Here is a 12564-nt window from a genome sequence, read left to right as displayed (position 1 = left end):
TCTCTCTCTCTCTCTCTCTCTCTCTCTCTCTCTCTCTCTCTCTCTCTGTCTGTCTGTCTCCCTCTGCCTCTTCCCCCCTCCTCTCTTTGTCTGTACATAGTTGTACAGCTAGGTGATGCAGTGGATAGATTACTGAACTGGGTTGGAATCAGACACACTCATCTTCATGAGTTCAAATCTAACCTCAGACACTGACTAGCTGTGTGACCCTGGGCAAGTCACTTAACCATATTGGCCATGAAGAGTTGGACATGACTGAAGACCTGTACTACATATTCGTAAGCTTGTTGTCTCCCCCCTCCCCTCCTCCCCTTAGACTGTGAGCTCCTTGAGGGGCAGGACCTTTCTTTAGCCCTGTGCTTAGCAGAGTGGCCGACACATGGTGAGTGTTTAATAAATTCCTGTTGATCAGAATTCTCAGGTCTTTCTCTTTGCAATGCCTTTGTTATTGTGTATGCTTTCCCCTCCTAGTTTGGCTTGCTCCACTCGGTTAGCCTAGGTTTCTCTGGGACCATTCCTTCATCATTTCTTCCTTCCCTGTGCCTTTTATTTCACTCACATTCTGTCGCTTGTTTAGCCTGTCCTCAATTATGGGCATGCCCTTAGTTTCCACTTTTGAGTTTGGGTTTTGCCACCCCCCAAATTACCCTAAATATATTTGTGCACATGGCTCCTTTAACTCTTTCTTCTCTAGGCTGCATTCCAGACCTTCTGTCCTTTAGGGCAGCATCAGGGACCTTCATTTCCCAGTCTTTCCCCACCATCCTTTTCAGTTCACTTTTACTTATCTTTTCATTTATTTGAATAGAAGCACCTGGAGGGCAGAGTCTTGAGGACCTAGAGGGTCATATGTGATGTCGAGGCAGCAGGGTCCCCACCCTGTCCTCGTGTTTGTATTTCAATGCTTAGCACGGTGCTTGGCACATAGTAAGCCCTTAATAAATGTTTGCTGCCTGCCTGCCTCATTTATTATTGGGTGGGAGTTTTTGCCCCATGGATCAATGAACAGGTCATACCACTGAGGAGAAAGTCAGGGTCAAGAGAAGAGAGGAAAACCTGCAGAGAAAAGAAAGAGAAGAAGAAAAATCAGGCAGATGAAGGAGGAAGGAAAAAAAGTCATGGGGAGGGGAGGGAAGGGGAACAGGAGACACGGTCAGTTAAGAAAATCCACATTTATTTCTCCAGGAATTTGCTTCAAAGGCCCTTCCTGTTCTCACTGAACAGTCACTGTAGTGCAGGTCTCTGGCCACTTAGGGAAGGAACAAACCAGCCTCTGTTAGAGCATCAGTGGTCCAAGTGAACGGCAGGTCACGGATGCCCCTGTTCAGGGCAGTGGATACCTGCCTCTGTACACACACACACACACACACATACACACACACACACACACACACACAATGTGGGGATAGAAGGAAGCAAGGGGGGTATACTCACACACATACACACCCAACACATTCTCATCTGTACAACAACCCTGTGAAACGGACAGAATGAGGACCACCACCTTCATTTTACACAGGAGGAAACTGAGGCCCAAAGATGATGTGTCAACTTTCTCCTGATTCTTAAGTCTTATACCCTTTCCGATGTATTATGTTATCTCACTAGTTGATGTTCAGTCCTGTCTGACTTTACATGACCAAGTCCATGGAGCTTTCTTGGAAAAGACACTAGAGCGGCTTGCCATTTTCTTCTCTGTTACATCCCCATTTTACAGATGAGGAACTGAAGGAAATAGGGGTTTGGTGACTTACCCAGGGCCACACAGCTAGTAAGTATCTCAAGCAGGATTTGAATTTGGGTCTTGCTGACTCTAGGCCCATGGCTCTATCCATTTCATCACCTGGCTGTCCCTCCACACCTCTCCTCTTTACTCTCAAGCAACAGCTTTATGAGAATGCCTCCCACCACACCAGAGCCTTATAGATCTACTTCCAGATTCACTTGATGTGCCATCTCCAAGCCTTTCTGGATTTGGAAATCAGGGTTGCTTGGGCTCCTCATAGACTCGTGGTGTCTTCTTCAAATGATCTGTTTATTTTACCTTTTTCTATACTCCCAGGAGAAAATTCCTCAAGGGTAGGAGCTCTTCCTTGTTTTGCCTTTGTGCTCTACTTGTTTGTTTGTTTTTAAAATTTTTTGGAGGGCAATTGGGATTAAGGTGACTCGCCCAAGGTCACATTGCTAGATTTTGTGTTAAGTGTCTAAGGCTGGATTTGATTGAACTCAGGTCCTCTGGACTCCAGGGGGGTGCTCTATTCACTGCACCATCTAGCTGCCCCTGTACTCTACTTGTAAACAACATTCTTGAGGGTGCTGTGGATGGAGGGCTGGGCCTGGCGTCAGGAAGACCTGAGTTCAAATTCAAATCCACAGTCATGTAATCTGCAGTAAATCCACTCAATAATCCAATAAGCATTTATTAAGTGCCTACTATGTGCCAGGCATTGTGCTAAGTGCTGGGGATAAATGAATAAAAATAAAAACAGTCCCTCCCCTCCAGGAGCTTACAATCTAAAATATTAAACTTCTGATCGCCTTAGTTTCTTCAACTGTAAATTGGGGATAGTAACAGCACCTACCTCTCAGGGATGTTGTAAGAATCAAATGAGATTTTTTTTTGGGGGGGGAAAGTTCTTGGTATACAGTAGGTCTTTAATAAGTGTTTTTCCCCTTTCCCCTTCCCTTTTCTTCCATGAGGACACACCCTTTAGTTCATTGGTATAGGATGCTTGTGATGCAAGTTGGCATTTTGCTGATATGCTTACAGAGTTCTATCTTAGATATTAAGTCCGTGGCCTAGGCTCATACTGCCAGTATTGAGGGAGAGGAAGGTTTGTTATCCTTGGTCTTCCTAGCTCTGAGGGGAGCTCTCTGTCTACTGGGCAATATCGCCCCTCTGCCTTGTATATAGTAGGTTTTTAATAAGTGCTTGTTGAATTAGATTGGATGACCCATCCATGTGCATCTGTTTTGTTTTCCCTACTAGATTATAAGCCCCTCGAGGTCAGGAACTCTATCTTACACTTCTCTTGCTGCCTCTGCAGTACAAAGAAGGAGATTGAACACACAGTAAGCATGAATGAATGAACAGTTTTTTTGGTGCCCTCACTCTAGAAGTGACAATTTTGCTTCTGGGCTTGGACATTTTCAAACCTCCTTCTCCATCCTTATGTAGCTCCTGGGGAGCTCCCCCAATACCAAAGAGTCCCAAGGGAGGCAGCTGATGACCTAGGTTTCAAGCCTGGGTGACCTTGGGTAAATCACTTCTTCCACCTGGGTCACACAGCTGGCCCTTTCTCTAAGGCACCTCTCAGCCTTAAATCCTAGTGGGCCATTGTTTGGAAGTACTTCTAAAATTCTTATCTATGGGGGCCAACATAGAGTTCTCTGATTCTGGAATTCAGACCCACCAGCCCTAAAGTATCCTGCTCCTCAGAGTGGGTCTTCAATCAAGCCACAGAGAGGGAGCATACTGAAAAACCTTTTCAGCACCAGGGAGGACAGAATTATTCTTACCCTTAATTTCACCTCTGTTCCCCATAGAGTAGATAGTCGATCCTGTCCTGGCTTATCTGGACTACAGCACACCTATTGTCTGATAACTGGGTGAGCTCCAGGCAAGAATGAAGGGCATTGTAAGGAGCTGGACAGAGAGAAGGGCAGATTAACAAGTCTGGGGCGTCCCTGGCAGTGCCCTCAGGAGAGGGCTGGCTGGGTTATGGAGGTTTAAATAACACAGAGCCTCTTTTCAGCAAGGAGACTTCCAGGTGTCCCGAGGAAGGGCCACCCACCTGTTCTTCACTGTCACCTTTTCTGGATGGCTCCAGTGGAGTTGGAATTGGGGTGACCTTGGTTTGAATACTTCTGACATCACTAGCTTTGTTACCATGACTGATTGCAGTCAATACCTTACTTTTCTCATCAGTTAAATGAAATTCTGGACCATGATGACCTCTGAATCCATCCCCTTCCAGCTCTGTTGAAGTCTGCTGGCTTCTGATTTCTTCATGGCCTTTGGAGAGGGTTTCCATCCATCTGTACAAGATAATAGTACATTAATGGCATTTTGACCCCATCCTTGTGGGTACACCCTGCAAAGGGGTGAATCAAAATCCATCCCTTCTCTTGCACATAGATAATTCATCTTGGCAATTTAGGAAATATTTATTAAAATTCCTGCTTTGGGAAAGCCCTGAGGGACACCTGTGGTGATACAAAGACACATACAAACAGATAAACACATATCCACACAACCAAGACAAACTTTGCCCTCAAGAGGCTTACCTTCTTTGGGAGAGACCTGATATGTGTACAGATAAAAAAAATACAAAACCTGCCACTAGCTGAGAGCTAAGAACTGATAGATCAGGGAAGGTCACCTGTGAGAAGGGGTGCCTGAGCTGGGCTTTGAAGGAAGGGGGTGGGGGTCTAAAAGAAGGCATCCTGGGTGATTCTTGCCCATTTCCCACCTCCATATGGAAATCTACTCAATGCAGGAATATATCAGTTAAAAAAAGCATTTATTAATCACCTACTGTGTACCAGGCATGGTGTGAAGTATGTGTTGGGGATACAAAAGAACCAAACTACAACCCCTGCCCTCAGGGAGCTCACAGTCAAATGGAAGAAACAGCATTCAAAAATTATATGCAAACAAGATATGTACCAAAGGACTTCATCTATAACAGGACACACCTCCTCTCTCTCTCCCTCTCTCTCTCCTCTCTCCCTCCTTCTCTCCTATTCTCTCTCCGTCTCCCTCTCTCCTGCTTTCTCTATGTCTCTGGCTGTCTGTTTGTCTGTCTGTCCATGTCTGTCTGTCTGTCCCTCTCTCTTTCTTTCAACGTGGAATAGGACTATTCACCTGTTACCTCTCACTCTAATTATTTTACTGATCTACTGCCATTTCTGATTTTTACTAATAGTAATAACAATTTATAATTAACATTTAAATGTTCATAATATACTTAGAGAGTTGGGCTGAAGAGCTGGCCTCAGAGATCTTAAGACCTGACACATTCTAGCTGTGTGACCTTGGGCAAGTCTCTCAACCTCAGTGCTCTAGGCAACTCTTTAAGACTCTAAGTTACAGAGAAGGGACCAACATGAAATGCTGGAGGAATTTTCCTTACCTGGGAGTTCTCTCTAGCATTTGCAATCATAGGTCCAATCTCCATCCCTTGAAGTCATTTTAAAGTTGGTGCCTACTGATAAGAGTGTGGGGCTGGAAGTGAGGCAAGACCCAAGTTCAAATCCTACCTCAGGTACTTTATCAGCTGTGTGACCCTGGTCAAATTACACAACCTAAATCGGCCTCAGTTTTGTCCTCTGTAAAATGGGGATAACAGTAGTGTCACCTGCTTTAAACAAGTCACAATCTCAGTTTCCTTATTTATAAAATGGAGGTAATCTTAGCACCTAACTCACAAGGTTGTGGTTGTGAGGATCACATGACCATTTTTCCTCTTGATCCTCAGTTAACTAGTAATATGGGGAAACACATTTTTTTTTTAAATGTCCAGAGGTTGGGTCTAAATGAGGTAAAGTTAAACCACTGGGTGTGACTTCAGTTCCCCAGAAAGTTCTAGAACCTATCATTAAAGGGGTCAAAAACATATAGAAAAGGAAATACCAATTACAAAGGGCCAGCCAGGATTCATCAAGAACAGTCCATGCCAAGTTTAATTGATTTCCCCCTTTGACAGGGTTACTAAGGGAGAATGCTATGGCTGACTACAATTTACCTAATTTTCAGCAAAGCTTCGGTTGAAGTATCACCTAGTATTCTTGAAGAGACAATAGAGAGCTGTGGACTAGAAGATAATGTAATTCAACAGACTGAAAAGTGGTTTGATGGGCAGATTCAGAGAAATTGTTAATGGTTCCATGTTAACTTGGCAGGAAGGCTCCAGTGGAGAACCTGTCTCCAGGGATCAGTGCTGTTTAATGTTTTTATTGCTGACTTAGATAAGAGAATAGATGGCAGCTTCATCAGATTTGTAGATGACACTAAGTTGGTATGGACAGCTTACATATCGAACAAGGGAGTTAAGATCCAAAATACTCTAGACACACTAGAGTGTTGTTCTATATCTAATAAGGTGAAATTACATAGGGATAAATGTTTACACAATGGACACATGAAATAAACTTTGCAACTACAAGATATGGAAAGTATAGTCAAATAGAATTTGATCTGAAAAAGATCTGGAGTTTTAGTGTTCATGTAATTCCTACTCCCCCAAATAGAATGCAAGTTCCTTGAGGAGAGGGAGTTTATTTTTATCTTTTGGACTTTTTATATCTCCAGTGCTTAGCACGGTGCCTGACACATGATGGTCACATAATAAATGCTTATTAAATAGGATTGAACTGAATTATGAGGCAGTGTGGTTCACTGGAAAGGGCTTCAAATTCTGATTCTGATACTACCTATGTGATCTTAGGAAAGTCACTTAACTGTTAGCCCTCGGTTTCCTCATCTATAAAGGGGCTAGACTAGATGGCCACTAAGGACCTTTCTAGTTTGATATCTATCTTCAAGCTTTGACACATTGCTGGGGTCTCTGAGGACAGAGAAGAGGCAAGACATAGGGACAGTACCTGAGAGAAAAAACTTCCCCTGGCTATCTCTTTGTTGGCTCCAGGAACATCGGGTGAGCCTGCCAATTGCAGGAACCCAAGCCCCCTCCCAGAGTCCCCCATGCCTGGACTTGAGGCTGGTGCCTGCTCCAGCTGGGGGACATTTCCCACAAGTTGAGAATATTTCCCAAGACCCCCTCCAACTGGTCCCCATCACTCACGATATGTTTCACACACACCAAGCACAGTTTACACTCCATCAGACCAACACAATCACTGTCCAGCTGGGCCCAGCCAGATTTGGGCTATGGCACCAGCTACATAAGCAAGCTGTGAAAGGGGCCGCCAGCCGGCCCGGCTCCTTGGGCCTCTCGCGCTTTCAAAGCCAACAGAAGCAGCAGAAACCCACAGACGCTCGCCTCTCTCACTTTGCCCCTGGAAAAACATTTGGAGAGCATGGAAAGAAGGGCCAGAGGGTTGTTTTCCTAATCGGATTCCCATCACTGGGGCCTTTGGGTTCTGGACTGAGTTCAGAGCTGTTGCTGCTCTCTGGAAGTCATGGTGTTTATGGGAATATTATATCCTGCCCAGTCAAACCTGACAGTGTGAGTTGTTGATTCCATTACAGACAACAGGGGATGCCATCAAGAGGGGACTTCCCTTACTGCCAGTGGAGAAGGTGAATCCTGAGTCTGGCATTGCCTTGAGAACGAGGTTTGGGCCCCAATTAGGAAAAGATGGGAACAGCTGGGGCTTTCAAAAGTGGAGCTCATTAACCCACAGACTTGGGGGAAGCAGAAGGAACTAGGGATTGAGCATTTGATTTTTAGTCATAGGACCCGGGTCCAAATCCTGGATTTGCCACTTACCTGTGCTACCAGTTACTATGACCTTTGTATTTTCATCTGTAAAAGGGTTGAACCCAGGATGGCTAGGTGGCACAGTGAATAAAGCATCGGCCCTGTAGTCAGGAGGACCTGAGTTCAAATGTGACCTCAGACACAACACACACACACACACACACAAAACTAGCTGTGTGACTTTGGACAAGTCATTTAACCCCAATTGCCCTACCTTCCCCCCTCCAAAAAAAAAATAAAAGAGTTGAACCTTTGAAAGGATAGCCTCTAAGGTCTCTTACACCTCTAGATATTGGATCCTCTGACCTTTCTAGGCCTCGTTTTCTCATCTTTAAATAACAATAGTTAATATGTATATAGCACCTTCCATATGCTGGGTATTACGCTAAATGCCTTACAAATATTATCTCGTTTGATCTTCACAGGGATATAAATATTGTTGTTATCCTTACTTTAGAGGTGAGAAAACTGAGGAGAAGCTACTTTCCTCACACAGCTAGCAAATATCAGAGGGAGGATTTGAACTCAGGTCTTTCCTATTCTAGGGTCAGCAGTGTGCTGCCTTAGTTGTCTGTAAAATAACAGGGAGTTGGACCAGATCAGCCTTCAGCATTTGTAGTCATGAAGAAACCCAGCCTACCTCCTCGCTCCCATTCTCCCCAAAGGCAGACTTCACAATGGAAGTTTTTTATTTTTGTTTTTAACATGAAGATTTATAAAAATACTTTCTTCATAGAGGGCCTGTGAGGTAGGGAGTACAAGAAAGGTCTCAGATTTAGAGCTGGCAGGTATTTTAGAAGTTACCTAGTTCAACCTTCTTATTTTACAGCTGGGGAAACTGAGTCACAGAACTGTGAAATGACTTGGAGGTAGAATCAAAGGTCAAAGTCTGTAGGTCGAGAGCTGCAGATTTCGAATCCCAAGACCTGAGTTTGTCCTTGATGACCTCTAGGCTCAAAATCTGTGAGCCCATGACCTTGGGCAGGTCAATTCCTCTCTGGGACTCAGTATCCTTTTCTGGAAAATGAGGGGGCTGCACATGATTGCGTTTTATGGTCCCTTCTAGTTCTGAATTTTTGATCTTGGAGGCATTCTCCTTGTGACTTTGGGGGAGCTGGGAGAATTTGCTGACAGGGCCCTGAGTTTCTCCACTACCATTGTCCAAAAATCTCTCTAGCCGATGTAGGGGCAAGGGAGGCTGAAGGATTGGCCAGAAGGTCCAAGCTTGGTGCCAGGGAACAAGCCTGAGTCCCTTGGCCTGGAAGGTCTGACCAGTTAGCATGTGATTGCCTGAAATTTTACCAGGACCCTGAGGGTGTTTACCAAAAAGTGAACCTGGGAACAGTCAGAGAGCAGACTGCTGCCAGTGAGACAGTGGACAAAGGGGCTTTGCAAGAAAGAACGGCCCAGCCTTCAGAGCAGAAGGCTGGAGTGAAAGACTTGGAAAACCCTGAATGGAAAAAGAAGGGGAGGGGAATGAATTAAGTTTTCTTCTTGTTGCCTTGAGGGTGAAGAAGAAGAAGGAAGAAGGGAGGTTTTGTGCCTGGACTTCTTGTCGCTTCTTACGCTCAGCCATGACCCCATCCCCACCAGCAGAGAGCACCACCCACCCACATTTGGCTGGCTAAAGGACGCTGACCTTGGTTGACCATGGAGAGCTTTCTATTGGAGAATGTTGATAGGCAGTAGGGGCAGCGTGCTGGGAGCATCAGCGGGCAGAGGGGAGGCTCAGACAGAGAAGCAGAAGAGGGGAAATGCAGGCTGGAAGGAAGAGAGGAGACCTGGGCTAGGGAGGAGAAGGAGGTCGATAAAGGCCAGGGAGAAGGCGCTCTCTGAGTACTGATGGGACGCCCCAGCCTCTCCTGAGCTGATGCTATGCTTCTGGAGTGGGCCCCAGAGGGGATTCGGGTTAGGGGAGAAAGGTAAGCCCCAGCGTGCCTGTTATTGACACCTACTCTTCATCTTACAGCTTTCCTTTGAGTTTAAAATAGCAATTACACGGTGATTTCAGACTCCATTGTTCACCTGAAGACGCATTGGATCTGGTTTCTACACCTGGCTAAGACATTTTCTTATCCCCCTAGATAGGGTTCCAGCTGTTGGATTCACTGGTGGTTGGTAGGTGGGGATGGGGCTGGTATTCATCAACCCATACACCCCTCCCCTCCATCTGGCCCCTTCTGTCAAGGTGATGCTAAGGTGGCCCCTTTCTCCAGGCCCCTGAAATGCCTTTCTAGGCTTATTGTGGTTTGAATCTACTCAAGGCCAGCCTGTACAGGGCAGGGTCAGCTTTCCCTGGGCTGGTCTCAGCTGTTGTGTGAATGAATTCATAAGGTCCTAGAACTGAAGGAATTAATCTAGTACAATGCCTTTATTTTACAAATGAGGAAACTGAGGCCTAGGGAGATAAAGAGGTTTTTGGTGGATAGAGAGTGCTGGGCCTGGAATCAGGAAGACCTGAATGCAAATCCTGCCTCAGACACATTACCTGTGTGTTCCTGGGCAAGCCACTTAATCTCCCTTGGACTCAGTTTCCTCATCTGTAAAATGGGGATAATAATGGCATGTATAACCCTGCCAGGGTTGTTGTGAGGATCAAATGAGATAATATTTGTAAAATGCTTAGCACAAACAGTGCCTGGAACACATTAGGCGCTCTATAAATATTAGCTATTATTATTATTACCCGAAGTCTTACAGGTAAGGAATGGTAGAGCTGGGATTTGAACTCTGGTTCTCTCACTCTGAGGAAACTAGGTGGTGCTCAGAGAGCCTGGAGTCAGGAAGACTCACCTTCCTGAGTTCAAATCCAGCCTCAGACCCTTGCTAGCTGTGTGACCCTGGGCAAGTCACTTCCCCCCGCTTGCCTCAGTTTCCTTATCTGTAAAATAAGACGGGGTGGACCAGATGGCTTGGAAGTTCCCTTCCATTCTATATCTGTGATCTATGACCTGTACATGAGATTGCCTTTGAGCTGAGTGCTCTAGATTCCAAGAGGCAGAAGGGAGTCAGGAGAGCATCCCATGCTTGGGAGGACAGAGTGTGCAGAGATAGGAAAGCAGGAGATAGAATATAGCAGATGAGAATCACTGAGTGAGGAAATTTTGACTGGTCTGTAGAATGTAGGAGGGGAAGGAATGTGTAATCAGTCTGCAAAGATTGGCTGGGGCCAGACTGTGAAGGACTTAAAATGGGAAACAGGAGTTTCTAATTTATGTTTAAAAGTCATTGGGAACCATTGGAATTTCTTGAGTAAAGTGTCATGGTCAAACCTGTGAATCCCATGTGTGATATGCCTTGGTCTCATTGATCTAGACTATTGAGATCCAAGCAAGATCTGGAGATCCATCAATCAATCCATAAGCATTGATTAAGCACCTACTAAGTTCCAGGCACTGTGTTAAAAGCTTGAGAGATAGCTTGGGTCACTTTTCCTCAATGGAAGGAGGGCTGGTGAGATTCCCCTTTGGCAAGCCTGCTTGATTAAAGACTCCAGCTCACCCGGAGATCCAGGCAAGGGGAGACTGGAAAAATAGCTTTCAATCAACAGGCAATTGTGAGGGATCTATTTTGTGCCAAGCCTTTGGGGTTCGGAACAAAAAGACAAAGTGAAACATTGGGGTTGTACTGTATATCCACTTTGCTCAAATACCTGCTATATATTCTGTCATATTAAAACCAGGCAACCTGATTCCCTCCCCTTTCACATCAGAAGGAGCAAACCACCCTTTTCTTGGAGAAAGAAAAAACAGTGTCTATTATGAGAAAGAGCTGACTGTCCTAATAAAGTCTTGTTGACTTGGTTACAGTCCTCTACTCTGGGCACCCCATTTTAGAGGAGACTGAGAAACAGGAGCACCCAGAGGACTTAAAATATGTCTTATAAGGATTGGTTGGAGGACTTTTGGATGTACATCCTAGAGAAAAGAAAGCTCAGGGAGGGTGTGTTAGCGATCTGTAAGAGAATTCAAGCTTCATAAACTTAGCTTCTGAGGACCAGTCCCATGCCTGAAGTTTACAACTTATGGGAGTCATTAGGCTTCCTTGGGCTTCAGTTTCCTTATCTGTAAAATGAGACGGGTTGGTCTAAAAGGCCTTTGATGTCCCTTCCAGCCCTAGATAAAGATGACAAAGGATAGTCCATTACTGCTGTTTTTCCTTTGTTTCCGAAGAGGACCAATGACATGGCTTGGTGATGTGTTGACTTGCATATGAATTGGATTTAAGCTAGGTGGAATTGCACAAAGTCGTCAGCCTCACTCTGTCTTACAGAGTCATTGAAGTCAATGGCAGGACAAGAGTAAAGACTGGTGATGGCCCAGGATGCAGTGGATGACCTTGGCGTCTTTGATGTCTAACCAAGCAAGCACTAGGGGCTCCCCAGCACCTGTTTCAGCCTCCATCAAGGCTGTTGGAACATGCTGTTCTTGTCCACCCATTCCACCAGGGAAAGTCTTCACGTGCTGGGAGTAGACATCCCTCTAACTTCCTGGTAGGTTTAAGGCCTATTGTTTACCCTCAATCTGGATTAGCCTGCATGATGCTTTACTGGGGTGTGGCCACTGCACGTGCCATGGCTTCTTGGAGGAACAGGTAAAAGTTGGATGACAGTGGGCACCTCTGTTCATTAAGACTGTTCTCAAAGAGACAACAAGGTGGCCACTGTTCAAACCATGAGAGACTCAGATTCTGTCAAAGGTCTCCCTTCTGACAGGTAAACTTCATTCAAAATAACTACAAAATGCATAAGCTATATGGGAGTCAACCTACCAAAGGACCTCTTATGTAACTTACATTGCAAAATGCTCCTTAATGAAATAAGCACCAAGTCGGGCATGGTGGGACAAGCCTCAATTCCCTGCTGCTGGGACGTGGAGGTGGAGGCTGACGGATTGCTTAAATATGAAAGTTCTGAACCGGGCTAGGGCTAGAGTTGATTGTGTGTCCTTCTCAAGTCTGGCACTGAGACAGTGAGTTCCCAGCAGTGGAGAGTCATCAGGCTGTCTAAGGATGGGTGAAGCAGCTCAGGGAGGATGGATGGAGAGGTTAAACGTTTCTGTGCCAGTCAGTATCATTATCAGGTTGCTGAATAACCATGGCACATCTGGTCTGGGTGAGG

At 45.4% G+C, this 12564-nt stretch overlaps 1 pseudogene; it reads right to left on the bottom strand.

Moving 5' to 3' along the window:
- Positions 1-598, bottom strand: part of LOC138154591 (transketolase pseudogene) — a 7332-nt pseudogene extending 6734 nt beyond the window's left edge.
- Positions 599-12564: the final 11966 nt, after the last annotated feature.

This window comes from Petaurus breviceps, unplaced genomic scaffold (genome assembly GCF_028583685.1).
Source record: "Petaurus breviceps papuanus isolate PSGF00001 unplaced genomic scaffold, PetGlider_PUasm1.0 91041, whole genome shotgun sequence".
Lineage (NCBI taxonomy): Eukaryota > Metazoa > Chordata > Mammalia > Diprotodontia > Petauridae > Petaurus > Petaurus breviceps.
The sequence above is the reverse complement of the archived record's forward strand: the minus strand, read 5'-3'. Positions and strand labels throughout refer to the sequence as shown.